The 14,625-nt window shown below is 40.5% G+C and overlaps 1 protein-coding gene across 14 annotated transcripts in view; it reads left to right on the forward strand.

Annotated features, from left to right (window-relative positions):
- The first annotated feature begins 2,237 nt into the window (after window positions 1-2,237).
- Window positions 2,238-14,625, forward strand: part of LOC144889667 (uncharacterized) — a 124,330-nt gene continuing 111,942 nt past the window's right edge. For 5 of the 14 annotated variants that reach the window (XM_078770780.1, XM_078770788.1, XM_078770778.1 and 2 more), the window contains exons 1-2: window positions 2,238-2,350; window positions 2,594-2,745. The gene's annotated coding sequence lies outside the window, so the exon portion shown is untranslated. The remainder of the gene's footprint in view (window positions 2,351-2,593; window positions 2,746-14,625) is intronic. The other 9 variants (XM_078770781.1, XM_078770790.1, XM_078770789.1 and 6 more) reach the window with 5 other exon arrangements.

A 14,625-nucleotide genomic window follows, 5' to 3' on the forward strand; every position in this document is an offset into this window, starting at 1 on the left:
TATAATTATATAGAATAGAATAGAATAGAATAGAATATAGAATAGAATAGAATAGAATATAGAATAGAATATAGAATATAGAATAGATAGATAGATAGTTTTTTTTTTTTTTTTTTTGTATACAAGATCGAAGCTCGTGAAAGAGCTAACATCAATCACAAAAAAAGACAAATGGACACACAAAACATACAATAAATGAGACGGGAGATAAGATGGGGAGAGAGAGAGGGGAAGCACACAAGTACAATAACAGAGAACAGGGACAACGGACGATCTGTGGGAGGGAGAGGCCTTGGGGGAGGAGGCATGGGAAGGCGGGGGAGGGGTGGGAAAGGTCAAAAGCACATGGACACTGCGAGAACTTCCAGGAAAGTAAGAAGTCGGGATTTCAAAAAAAAGTGGATCTGGGGTGAATTAACGGATCAAATCAAATAGCAAATTTGATTTGGGGGTTTTCAAGGGAAGGGGAGCCCTACGCTTGTCTCCTGAGGGGGGATCGAGGATTACATGTACGAGGAATAGGAAGAGCTGATTAGTCATGAATACACTCCAGAACTTTCATTGGTGTGTTCATAAGAAACTTTTTAGTTCTTGCCAAATCGAAGATTTTTCAACTATTTTGGTTGATCTTGTGTGTTATTCTGAAAGAAATGAAGAAATGATTTGACTTTGGTGAAGATCTGGATCCGTTTCTGGATCTGAGCATTTTAAAAAGATTCCTCACCATTGAGAGATCGGACAAAAACCGATATATAGCACGTGATGTGAGAAACTTGTGGACGGATTTTTAGAAAACTTGGTTCTTGAGTTGGGGAAGACACAAGAACAAGCGATTCGGTTTTGGTTCAAGTGTGATCCAGATCCGAGATATTTGTGTCCGATCTAACAAAACAGAAACCGTTCACCTGGTGCAGGTGTGCTCTCCACCGAGTGCTGTTCTATTTGAGCTATGTTTCGCTTTTCATCACCGTTTGGGTCATTTGGTTACATCATCATCCTCGGGAAGTTTGGGTGCATCATCATCCTCGGGAAGTTTGGGTGCATCATCATCCTCGGGAAGTTTGGGTGCATCATCATCCTCGGGAAGTTTGGGTGCATCATCATCCTCGGGAAGTTTGGGTGCATCTTCATCCTCGGGTAGTTTGTTTCTGATTTTAAAAACCGCAACATCCGCCGAATTCACGGGTTATTCCATTTCCTAATGAACCTTCTTTTGTCATTGTACAATATAATATAATGTGCATTTGGTAAACAACATTGATTTGTATTGACAATAGCAATTATTGAATTTTAATGTGATTATTGTTGCAGTTGTATGCATTCAATGAGTTATTCATTATTCCACTAAACCTGATTTTTTACCAATACGAACTTCACCCCTTAATTTTATAATAGTCTCGTCCAGTTAAACATCAAGTAAAAAACATTTTAAAGAATCGATTAATCACGTGACAATGCTTTCTTTCCTCGAGATGGATCATTCCCTTTCCGCTGTGTTTATCACCACTCACAAGGCGATATGTTTTGTGGGTAAAGTTAGACCCACGCTCGGTCTCATCTCGAAACATTGTGGACCACGATCGGTCTCGCATTATCTCTCATCTCTCGTGATCTCGGGTTGCATTGATTGCATGACGTCATTGAATTTGGTGACCCTTGGGCACGTGACCATTATGCACGTGCGTTAATCCGCAATTGCGGACAGAGCAGCGCCAACACACGTGGTTAATTCTAACCGGGAAGCAGTCCCTGCTTTTTCTTTATCTTAACTTTTATTTTCCCACTTTGATGTGGGGCGCTAACAAATTGCTGACGTCACAAACAATCTTCTTACAAAGAGGAAGAATACGATGCGCGTAAAGAGGAAGTATTCAATAACGATGAGGAACCTCCGGGTAATTTTGTAAACCTCTGAATGTAACTGTGACGAAGGTTCACGTGATCGGATCTCATCTGAAGAAGTTTGTTCGAAGATTCTCATTTTATTGTTAATATTGAGTGTAATGGCTGCCGACCACATTCGTTCGTGGCAATCTAATTTGTGGGTTTTTTTTGCCGTACTGGTGGGTGTGGCGGTGTAGCGGCTGTGTGTATCGTGTTTTTATCGGTAGTTCACATTGTGCTTTTCGTAACAGCAATTTGTATCTCGGTTTTGTAACATCCACCAACACCATTAGGCTACGTAGTTAGTTATATATTTTATCTTTTATCTTTTAACTGGAGAAGTCTTTAGGAGTAGGACAGTTTATGTTGTGGCCAGCTGGAGCGTGCGTAATGGAAGAGCGCATGGCCCGGTGTGAAGAGGTTAAACATTGAAATCTGAAAAAGATTAACTGAGGATCCAAAGTTGGTATGTAATTTAATTTGTTTCTTTGATACATAATACATTTGCTGCTTAAGCTGTAAGAAATTGATTTTATGTACATTTTCCGCTTTGTGAGGTAAATGCTTTGCAAATGGTTTGTGTTTCGCCATTGCTGATTTATCGTGCAGAACGACAAACTGCTGCACGATTGTTTGTATTTAAGCTGAATGTGTGAACTGCAATAATGGAGATTTGTTGGTAATTTGCTGTTTGTTTCTCATGTTGTAGTTTCACGGAGTCAACGAATAAAACGCCTTCTGTATGAGACCCAAGGTGTCCTGTAATCCTATTTGACGGTGTTCCTCTTCTTCACAGTTCGAGCCCGAGCGGCCCCCGCTTCTTCATGAGCTGAATCCCGCAGTTACACAATGTGACGGTCGGTAGGTCACACAGACATAATGGAACTGGACACTCGAGTGTCGTGCTCCACTATTTCAGAAACTGTATATTATGACAAGTTGTCTGAATTTTTATTTTACAATAACATAACTTTGCGTAGTTGTACGGTGTTATTGGTTCTTCTTCTTGGATATACCAAGTGGTCAGGTTCACTGTTTTTTCGTTCAATTTTTTGGGAGATTAGCAAAACGATATTTTTTGAATATTCAGAGCATGAGGAATCCAAAAATTAATGTTGGTATTTGCGTAGACACCTTTGCGAAAATGACACTCAGGACAGTGATGAAGATCTGTAAAACTAAAAGCGTATTCCTGAACGGTATAGACCTAGTAGATCCTGTGTATAGGACTTGTAGTTCAATCTGATACTAACAAGGCTGCTTTCTTGCTTTATAAACCCATACCTATAACTTCACAGGACTTGCAATATCATGTATTATGTAATACAGTTGTATCACAAATATAAAGACAATGGCTTTCAATTACCTTTGTTTGTTGCTTTTCTATAATCCTGAGCACTATTTTGAGTCCTTTATTTTGGATTCCTTGACCCAGAAAACATAGGATTAGCATATTTAATCAAGTTTCTAGGTTGATTAGAATCATAGATCGTGCAAAATATGTATTTTATGGTGGCCATATTGAAAATCCAAAATGGCGGCCATGCATGTGTCTGTACAAATGCCAACATTGATTTTTGGATTCTCCATGCTCTGGTGATTCCAAAAATGTACAGGTTTCCTTATCCCAAAATTTTGATCAAAATTATATTTGTTAACATCGTGCACCTGACTATCTTCATCACTGTCCTGAGTCATTTTCGCAAAGGTGTCTACACAAATGCCAACATTAATTTTTGGATTCCTCATGCTCTGAATATTTCAAAAATGTATAGTTTTGCTAATCTCCAAAATTTTTGAACGAAATTATATTTGTTAACATAGTGAAGCTGACTAAAGTTGCCAGTTATGGTATCGGGTTAACCAGGATTCCTGTGAGGTTCCCACTAGAAGCCTATTGTTCTTGTAACACATTTTCTGGAGATTATTCAGACAAAACTGTTCTAGCTATCTCCACGAAACTTTAACTCATTGTGGATACTAATTTAGCTTGGTGCATCATGAATTTTGTTTTTGCAGTTTTGACTTGCATTGTGTAGGTGAAGTTATGTAATTGCCATTGCTTATTATGTCATAAGCTTTAAACATCTCCATAACCGCTGAACAGATAAAGGCGAAATTAAAAAAATATGAATACCTCGGTATGGGGATAAAAGTTTGCGGAAAAAAAAAAATGTCATGGGTCACGTGATTTGGTGGCCCTATTGGATTAAAAATAAAACTAAAAAAAAAAAATGCGAAACTGCCTATCAGATTCATACAAAACTTGAAACACATGTGAACATACTAGTGGGAGGAAAATATTTGCAAACTATTATGTCATCAGTCATATGGTTTGACTGCCATCTTGAAATGAAGTAAAAAATTAAACAAGAACTATGTCGTGCATAGCACGATACTTGCGAAATCCCTAAAATAGGTTGTTGGCCTATGATGACCTCAAAAGTAATTGGTGGTTGGATTCAGTGACCTGGTATGCAAATCCTTTTAAAATTTCAAGTCGATCAGATAAAAATTGAGGATTTTAGAAATTTGGCCGATGTTGACCTTTTGACCAAGGTAGACCTCAAAAATACTTGGTGGTTGACTTTATTGACCAGATATGCAAATTCTCTTAAAATTTCAAGTCAATCGGATGAAAATTAAGGATTTAAAAAATCTGGCCTATGTTGATTGTTTAGCCGATGTTGATCTCAAAACAAGTTGGGGTTTGAATTCAGTGACCAGATATGCAAATCCTCATCAAATTTCAAGTTAATTGGATGAAAATTGAGGATTTTAGAAATTTAACAAAGTTGGTGACCTTTTGCCTTTGACCTATTGACATTTTGACCCAAAAACAATAGGCATCTTGCTTATGACCAATTCTACCATTTCGTGAAGTTTTGCGAAGATCGATTGAAAATTGTGACCTGGAGGCGACTGACATACAGACAAACAGACAGACAGACAGAATAACGCACAAGTCCAACCAATATATTTGAAAGATATTCTTTGTAAGACTCAGGAATATATTAATACTTGCGAAAAAAAAAGATTTTCGCAAGTAATAATATATTGCAGAGTACCTCTTAATGCAACAACAACAACATGCATTTTAAGGCCATTTTCCCTGCAAGAGCGGGGGTCAGCCTTGCGGTCCCCATGACAATATTCTCCATTTTGTCCGATTTTCTGCATCTCTCCTTGTCAACCCCCTTGCCCGCATTTCTTCTTCCACCATCTTTAGCCAAGTCTTTCTCGGTCTTCCCTGTTCTCTACTTCCTTTGACATTCATTTCCATCACTCTTCTCAACCAGTCACTTTCATCCTTCCTCAACACATGACCAAACCATCTCAACCTGTCCCTCTTCACAGCATCAATCACAGGCTCTATTCCCATCATCTTTCGCTGTTCATCCTTTGTCTTCCTCTCTCTCTCAACGACACTCCGCACATCCATGGAACCATTCGCATTTCCACCCTTTCCAGCCTTCGTTGCTGCTCTACATTCATTACCCATGTCTCGCTCCCATAAATCATAACACTTCTCACACATGCACCATACACCTTTCCCTTCAGCTTCAACGACACACCCCTCCTCATCAGTACGCCACTCAGTTCCCGAAACTTGTTCCATGCACATCTCACTCGAGCAACTGTTGCCGAGTCTTATCCACCTTCTCCATTCAGCATGTCTCCGAGGAAGCAAAATGTTTTCACACCTTCCAGCTTCACGCCATCTCCAAGATCCAACTCAACCTTTCCTCCATCTGCAGCGCCCTCTGTGCACACCTTACATTTGAATGTAGCTGCCACACTGGTTAATGACCCTCTCAGACCACGACATTTTTGATGAACCCACTCAGCGCACATTGTACATTGAATGGAGTTCACTCCGACACCCGTCCTGCACACAGCACATGGCCACTTCCCAGTTCTTTCCACCTCACCACATGCTTTACAACTTGCCATCACCTTCGTCTTTCTGATATTCACCTTCAGACCTTTTGTCTCCATGCAGTCCTTCCACTTGTTCATCTTTTCCTTCAGTCTATCCATACTTTCCGCAATCAACACCAGATCATCTGCACACAACAACTCCCACGGTAAACCCTCGTAGATGATAAATGTTGTTCCTGGGACACCCCCAAATCTCCATCCACTTACATGTAAATTTTCCTCTCACCCTCACTTTTCTTCATTTCCCCTTAACACCCCCATTACTCCTACCCCTACTCCCTTATGAACCTCCTAACATTTACCCTTATGGACCTATGATCCTTCTACCCTTATGAACCAATGATCCTTCTAGCCTTATGAACCTATGATCCTTCTAGCCTTATGAACCTATGATCCTATGCGGAGATCTCGCGAGATCTTGGAGACGGCGGCAGGGATTTTCGAAGCCCCACACGGTCTCCACGTTTTTCGAAGTTAAGTCTGTTCACAATTGTATTTTGTCGAAACTGTATTTATCTTTCGGTGTTGGTTGTTTCTCGGTGTTTATCTTTCATAAATTGATCGTCTGTTTGCCGTGTCGCGAGCAAGGCCTTGTACAGTGTGCACTGTACAACCTTGAGGCTTTGTTTTTCTCTCAGTGGTCCGTCGTTTGTGATCCAATAACTTTCGTTCTCTGTATTCCCAGTCTTTTCACCCATAGCCTACTTCCTTGTGTAAATCTCAACTCAAAAAAAACAAAAAAACATTTCCTTCTCTGTTCTCATTCGTTTATTCATTCTTATTCGTTCGTTCGTTCTTCGACCACGTGTTTCTCCCCCATTTCCCCAGATAGTTTTCACTCATTAACCTTCAATGTTTACACTTTCCCCTCAAGTTATGTATTCCGTCATATTTTATAACACCTTTTTCTTCTTCTTCTTTAAAAGGCTGCTTTCGACTTGCTCACCAAATCAATTCATCCCAAAAAAAATATCCATCTCCTATAGTGCCTTTGTTCTACATTCCCTAAACTCTCCTGCACTCCATCCTCCATCCAGCGTCCTTAAACGTATTTTTAACTCGAAGGTCACAAGAAACTCATTTTGCAATAAATGTTCGTTTCCCATAAATCGTACACTTTCAAAAATCCAATCTCACCCCTCCCCTCCAAATCTTCCCCATAACCCCTCCCCTCCAAATCTTCCCCATCACCCCTCCCCTCCAAATCTTCCCCATCACCCATCCCTTTCAAATCTCCCCCCTTGCCCCCTCCCTCCTAAACTACTCCCTCACCCCTCCCCGCCAAGACGCCCCCTCGCCCCTCCCCTCCTAGACTCCTGCCTCACCCCTCCCCTACAAATCTCCCCCATATCCCATCCCTTTCAAATCCCTCCCCTTGTCCCTTCCCTCCCAAACTCCCCCCTCACCCCTCCCCTTCAAATCTCCCCACCCTCATTGCTTCTCAATTTCCCCCCGCTCACTCCCCCTCCTCAAAGCGTCCTCCCCGCTTCTTCCCCCTTCAAACTCTCACCTCCATCTCCCCCAACCTTCTGCCTCGCTCTTCCCCCTCCTCAAATAACACCTCATTGTGGCTCACCAAATCACCATCAAACCTTTTGTCCGCCCCATCCTTCCCTTTCTCCGAGCTATTCTGAAATCTCTGACACACCTTCAACAGCTCTCCCTACCTCTTCCACCTCTTCCACATCTTACCCTACCCCTCCTCCCCCCTGTTCTGTATCTGATGCTCCCCCTTCCTCTTCATTAACGGTATGGACCTCAAACATCCGGGGCCTTCGTTCAAACTTAACTGATCTCTCCATACAGGTTGCTTCTGTCAAACCAGACGTGATCTGCTTAACAGAAACTTTCCTCCTTTATGATGTCTCTGATTCCATAGTATCTCTCCCGGGCTACTCCCTCCTCCGGTATGATAGACCTGAGCCTCGTCCTGGAGGCGGGGTTGCTATCTTTATCAAAAACTCTCTTCCTCACTCGCCCTGCACTGCACTCTCTCCACCTCACCCCCAGGAATACCTCTGGCTACGGCTTCCCCTTCGCTCCCACCTCTTGTTCATATGTGTGTTGTACCGTCCACCAAACAGTGATGACTCCATCTACATCTCGCTGTCTGATGATATGGACCAACTTCTATCTACTCATCCCAACTCTCTCTTCCTCATATGTGGTGATTTCAACTGTCATCATGCCAGTTGGCTGGGTGTGGGTACCTCTCTCACCAGCCATGGCTCCTCAGCAAAGGACTTCTGCGACTCACTGGGACTGACACAATCTGTCAATTTCCCGACCCGGATCTCAGTCAACGGAACATCTTCTCTTCTGGACTTGGTTATGACTAACTTCCCTGAAAATGTCTGCTGCTCTTCTTCTGCTCCGATCGGATCATCTGATCATGTCCTTGTTAAAGTGGACATCTCTCTGACCATCCTCAGGGAGCCTGCTCAGCGTCGACGAGTCTGGCATTTCACTCAGGCCAACTGGCACGGTCTTCAAGCAGCCATCAATCATCTGGACTGGTCTCCCATCTCTACCACCTCTGACATCAACTCATCCTGGGAATTCTTCCAAAGTAAATTGCTCTCTCTCATGCACAGATTTATCCCATCTCGTCTTCAGTTGTCATACCCTTCCTCCCGTCCATGGTACACGGAATCTTGTGGTGAGGCTGTTGCCCAGAAACAACTTGCCTTCGTCTCCTGGAAAGCAAATCCAACGGAAGGAAATCTCATTTCCTTTCACAAAGCCCGAAACAAGTGTGTGTCCACCCTCAGGAGAGCCAGGAAACAATATCTCTCCGTTCTCAAGACCGAACTCTCTTATCTGTCTCCCTCTTCCAAATCCTGGTGGCGTCTGGTCAAATCCGTTTCTGGTGTTTGTTCCCCCTCCATCCCCTCCCTTACCTCAAACGGCTACACAGCTGACTCCGCACGTGAAAAAGCTGAATGCCTCAACTCTGTGTTTGCCTCTAAATCTTGTGTCCCAAACCCATCCCTCTCTGTACCCACCATACCCAGTCGTACCCTGCTGCTCCTGGACTCCGTGTCCTTTCCTCCTGACAAGGTGGAAAAGTTTCTGTCAACCCTCGACTCTGATTCTGCAACTGGACCCGACGGCATCAGCCCACGGGTCCTAAAATCCTGCTCTGCTGCTCTATCTCACCCTCTCTCTGTTCTCTTCACCCTCTCTTTTGCTCAAGGTCAACTGCCATCTGCTTGGAAATCAGCCAACATCACCGCTTTGCACAAAAAAGGTGCAAAAACAGATCCTAGCAATTACAGACCAATCAGCCTTCTCCCAATTATCAGCAAAGTCATGGAATCCATCATTGCTTCTGATATGAAATCTTTCCTCTTCTCCAATGGCTTGATCTCTGATCATCAATTTGGTTTCAGACCAGGTCACTCTACTCTGGACATGCTGCTTCTGCTGTCTCAACAATGGATGGAGGTCCTCAATGCCAAACAGGAAATTAGAGCTGTCTCCCTCGACATATCACGTGCCTTCGACACGGTCTGGCACCCCGCTTTGCTCACCAAACTCTCCTCCTTTGGTATCCATGGAAATCTCCACGCATGGCTGGCGGACTTCCTCTCTAGTCGTCGTCAACGTGTGGCCCTGAATGGGTTTCTCTCATCTCCTCTTCCTGTTCAGGCTGGAGTTCCCCAAGGCAGTGTTCTGGGCCCCGTGCTTTTTCTGGTCTTCATCAATGATCTCTCTGACTCTCTCGAAAATCCTCTCTATCTCTTTGCTGATGACTCCACTCTCTGCCGCTCCATTCCTCTTCCCTCAGATCGGCAGTCTGCTGCCTCCTCACTCTCTGAAGACCTGGACAAAATCACAGACTGGTCAAACAAGTGGAACATGTCTTTCAATCCTGACAAATCTCACACTCTTACTATGTCTCTCCGAAAAGATCGACTGGACAACCCTCCCATCTACTTTCTCAACAATCCTCTCCAAGAAGTTCTGTCGCTCAAGATTTTGGGTCTCACTATCTGCCATGATCTTTCTTGGGAAAACCACATTTCCAAGCTGGCCTCCAAAGCCAGTCGCCGACTGGGCATCCTCCGTCGTGCGAAGTCCTTCCTCGGCACACCTGAGCTCCTCACCACATACAAGGCTTTCATCCGCAGCTCAATGGAATACTGTTCTCCCCTATGGGCCGGTGCTCCTGCCTCACACCTAGCTCGGCTTCACGCTGTTGAAACCAAAGCTTTCAGAATTATTGGAATCTCCCGCGATGAAGCTATCTCTGAGGGCCTTTCACTCACTCACCGCAGGCAGGTAGGTGGTCTTTCTGTCTTCTACCGACTCCTCTCCGGCCTTGCACCCCCAGCTCTCTCTGTGCTCTGTCCCCCAAATATTCCTACAGGTCGCACAAGATCTGCCAGCAACCCTCTGATGGTTAAACTGCCGAAATCTCGGCTCTCCGCTCACCTTCACTCTTTCATTCCTCTTTTCTCCCGCCTCTGGAACAAACTCCCTCACTCCCTTCAATCCCACTCCTCCCTCCAGGTCTTTAAAACAGCTGTTCACCACCATCTCTTATCTTCCCCCATCCAAAACCTTGATCTTTTCTACCCCCGCTAATTCACCCCAGATCCACCTTGTTTGAAATTCCAACTTCTTTCCTGGAAGTCCTGGCAGTGTCCATATGTTTTATACCTCTCCCACTGCCCCCTTCCCACGCCCCCCCCCCCCCCAAAGCCCTCGCCCTCTCTCAGATCTCTCGATGTCTCCATGTCTCTCGGTCCCTGCTCTCAAATGTTGTGTTTGTGTCCTTCCCCCTCTCTCCCCATCTTGTCTACCGCTCCCTATGTTATATGTTTTATGTGTCGGTTTGTCTTTCTGTGTGATTAATGTTCGCTCTTTCACGAGCCTCGATATTGTATACAAAAAAAAAAAAAAAAAAAAAAAAAAAAAAAAAAATCCTTCTGGCTCTTCTACTATTGACACTGAGCACAGGTCCTTCTACCCTATTTCTTCTTCCACATCATCTGGCAGATCATGTTTGGCCCACTCAAACAATGATCCTACGAATATTTGCTCCCTCACCCTCTTAATATCCCTAGTAGACCACTCAAACAATGATCCTACAAATATTTGTTTATGCGTAGGAAATAATTTAATTCTCTTACCACTACCATCACCATCTAATATATTAACAAAGTATATGTTTGAGTTTGGTTCTTTATCAAGATATTTTAACTGAGCTAAGATAAAATGGTAAACCTCCCTCAATGTTCTTGTTTGAGCGCCTCCAGTGCCACACACCATTTTTAAATTAAAGTATATATTTTCCTGACAACCATCAAAGTTTTCCGTCCACGCAAAAATATTTCCATCTTTTTCACCCAACTCACCGGTATTTAAATTAATTCTCTTATTTGTTTTGTGAACTTTTGTGAAACTATCTGTATCCATATAAAGTAGATTAACATCATTTTGATATTTCTTCCTAAAGTTATTGTAAAAATAATCATACATTAATGACTTTGATAAATCAAGAATTGATGTTTCAATATAAATAGGTTTGTCCATTTCAATACTCTTTAACCAAATGGATCGCACAAAAGTTCTCAGTAAACACCTCAGCTCTAGTAAAACTCGGTCTATTAATCAATTTTGATGCTTGTTCCCAAGATGTTGCTAGTCTGATATTTTGTCTTTTCCATACATTCTCCATAGTCTTACCAAAGACCGCATTATTCATCAATTTATAAAAGTCTTTCTCAAAATCTGTTTTTGACTCTGTTCTTCTTTGTGTATTAAAATCAATGTACCCCTTTAGCCAATGACTTTGATTGAACTTTAGAACACTGTGAATCTTCTCTATTCTCAGACCTTTTGATAAATATTGACGCAAATTTCTTTGGTGTAGAACATAATTTTTCTTGTCGTATAATGTAGGAAGTAATTTTTCTGTTGATTCACCTATATCAAACGATTGTTGAGAATCACTCAACCATTCTTTCTTTGGACTTTTTCTCACAAGCCAATAGAATATATTTATGTTTATTATGAAGTTTTTCGGGATATTTAAAATCGACCTCAAAATAATAACCGACTTTTGAATCATCCAATTCTTTTTGTGTAGAGATACATACAACTTGTAAAACCTTTTTGTAGTCTTTTTCCTTTACCCATCTAAGTTTTCCATAAGGAAGAGCCTGAGACAATGCCCAGCCATACAGGTTGTTCGCGTCATAGTACATCAAGTAAGAACTCTCTTTCGTTGAATCATAATTAGGAAGATATTTGTTATTTGCCTTTGCGTATCTGCTCGAGCAGACTTGTGAAATTCCACCTCTTTTTGCCTTTTCAATCATCAAAAGCATATCGACATCGGTTATCAAATCCAAAGCTTGTTTTGTCATTTTCAACATCGCGCTCCAAGCCAATCCAGGTGCTGTGTAATAGTGAGCAGGATCCAATCCATATCCAGTGCGACAAACAGATCTAAAGACTTCAAATACATCGGCCAATAAAAGCACATCAGTTTTGAGAGATACAAATCGTGATACTCGCCAAGATTCTTGATGTTATATTTTTCCCAAACATTTTGTGCGTGTACATAATGTTTATCAGATATATGACTGTTGTTTAATTTGTTATAGAAATTTTCTTTTAAAGGAAGTTGTGTTTCATTGAATCTCTCAAATGAGTCCATATAGTCATAGGGGTAAATTCCCTTTTGTGTTAGTAAATCTTTATCTGAAAAATACTCTGAAAGACATGGAAACTCTTTTAGATTTTGAACCAAGTTAACCAATGGACTTGCCATGAATTTAAATGCATAAAGAAATCTGATATGAGTAATAGGAGATGTGTGAATTGTTTTTGTGAATGAAATGTATTTCTGATCCGTGTTAGGAATTGCTGAAATGTGTCCAGATGTCTTTGAAAGTTCATTAATAAATAGATGCGTATCATAATTAGCGTTATGAAGAAAGACAGGAATGAAAGAGGGGAGTTTATAATTAATATTACAACTTTGATGAGCCGGACCTCTATATTTACCAGTGAGATGACAATGATCTCTAACCTTTAGACCTTCACCAAATTTTCCCTCACAAATATGACAAATATTGTTTTTTCTAAATTCCCTTTTCTCTTCACTCGTCAAGGACATTGGTTTATTGGTTTCTCTCATTATCTTGGTTAATCGAACAGTCTTTTACTAGTCGTTTTACAAACTCCTCGGGTATTTGAGCCTCTATACTCTTCTAACTTGTTATATTAATCACCAACGGATGATTTGGTATAATAACAATTCTGCAAGGAGTATGTTTTTGGTATTTATTTGTGTATTATTCTTTTGGATCTGGAGAAGCAGTATCTATTTTTTTCTAGAATACTTTCGAAATCAGCATATATTACAAACGGATGTTTGATTGTTTTCTTTTCATCTTTGAATGTGATCTTTGAGCCTTCTTTAGGCATATTGATTACCGTTTATTTATGATCACCACAATAATTTGAATGTTTATCTGATCTTTCTTGCGAATTGAAGAAGTTAAGACAACGCAAACAAATATATATTTTATTTGTTCTTTTACATACTTGTGGTTTTATTAATTTAGCAATATCTTTGATGTATGTATAATGTGAATTTTCCTCTGAAATAAAATATAGAAGATTAATATGAGTTTATTTACAATTGTCAGAAAGCTTTAAAACCTGAATGTTGTTTGTTTCTGTTAGACCATAAACATCAACTGATAAATTATTAATCTTTTCAAATTTAGTAATATCATTTAAAACCATAGGAAACGTTAGATCTTTCGTATTTAATGTATTCCCATATTTTTTATAATGAGATACTCTTTCATCATTAAAATGTGCAGGATGTAAGTGTGCTAGAATAGACCAGAGAAAACATTTATTGTCTTTATTTTTGATATTGATAACTGCTTTTCTATTTTTGATAACACTAGGTAAATCAATGTAAGAAGAAGCTTTTAGAGGATCTGATTTAAGAATATGAATGTCTATGAAAATAATTTTTCCTATATTGAATCTACTTCCTTCGATTGAATTATCCACATCTTGCTCTTGTTTAATAAGTTCATCATAGACTCCTGATGTTTTAAAATCTTGATATGAAGATATAAAGTGTGGTTCAGTTCTCATGTATGGTGTATCTATAACTCCTTCATCCTTTGTCATTTCGAATTTTACTCCCATATAACATTTAAGTGGTTTCATTTCTTTGTGTTTTTTCAATCAACGTTTGAACAGCAGGTTTAACTATTTCTACAGCATCAACTATAGACTCTGGTTCAGGAGGTTTGAAGTTAAAGTCTCTTATTTTAATATGCCTTTTGAAAGCACCATCAGTATTTTTAATAGTAAACAATTTTGACAAGTGTTTGTTTGTTTTAAGATGGGCTTTGAAGCCCTTCTTTAGGATATCTCTATTACAGAGACGACAATGTTTTTTGTTCTGAGGAAGTGGTGATAATTGATTTAGAATGTTGTAAGTGTGTTTAACTGTGAGTATGTGTTTTCTATAATGTTTTACTTCCTTTTCGCAAGTATCACAATAGACCATATTTATAGGGTAAGAAAACAGTGTTTTTTATATATCACTGTGCTTAAACTAAAACACCTTTTCGAGCTTTTTCGGCTCGTTTTATATATATAACTTTACTTAAACTAAAACGCCTTTTTGGCTTGTTTTATATATATATATATAACTTTACTTAAACTAAAACACCTTTACATCTCCCAATCCATATCAGAACCAGGGTCATATTCAGAATCAATCTCACAATCGGAGACATCTGAGTCGTCAAT

This window comes from Myxine glutinosa, chromosome 1, assembly GCF_964187855.1.
Source record: "Myxine glutinosa chromosome 1, kmMyxGlut1.1, whole genome shotgun sequence".
Lineage (NCBI taxonomy): Eukaryota > Metazoa > Chordata > Myxini > Myxiniformes > Myxinidae > Myxine > Myxine glutinosa.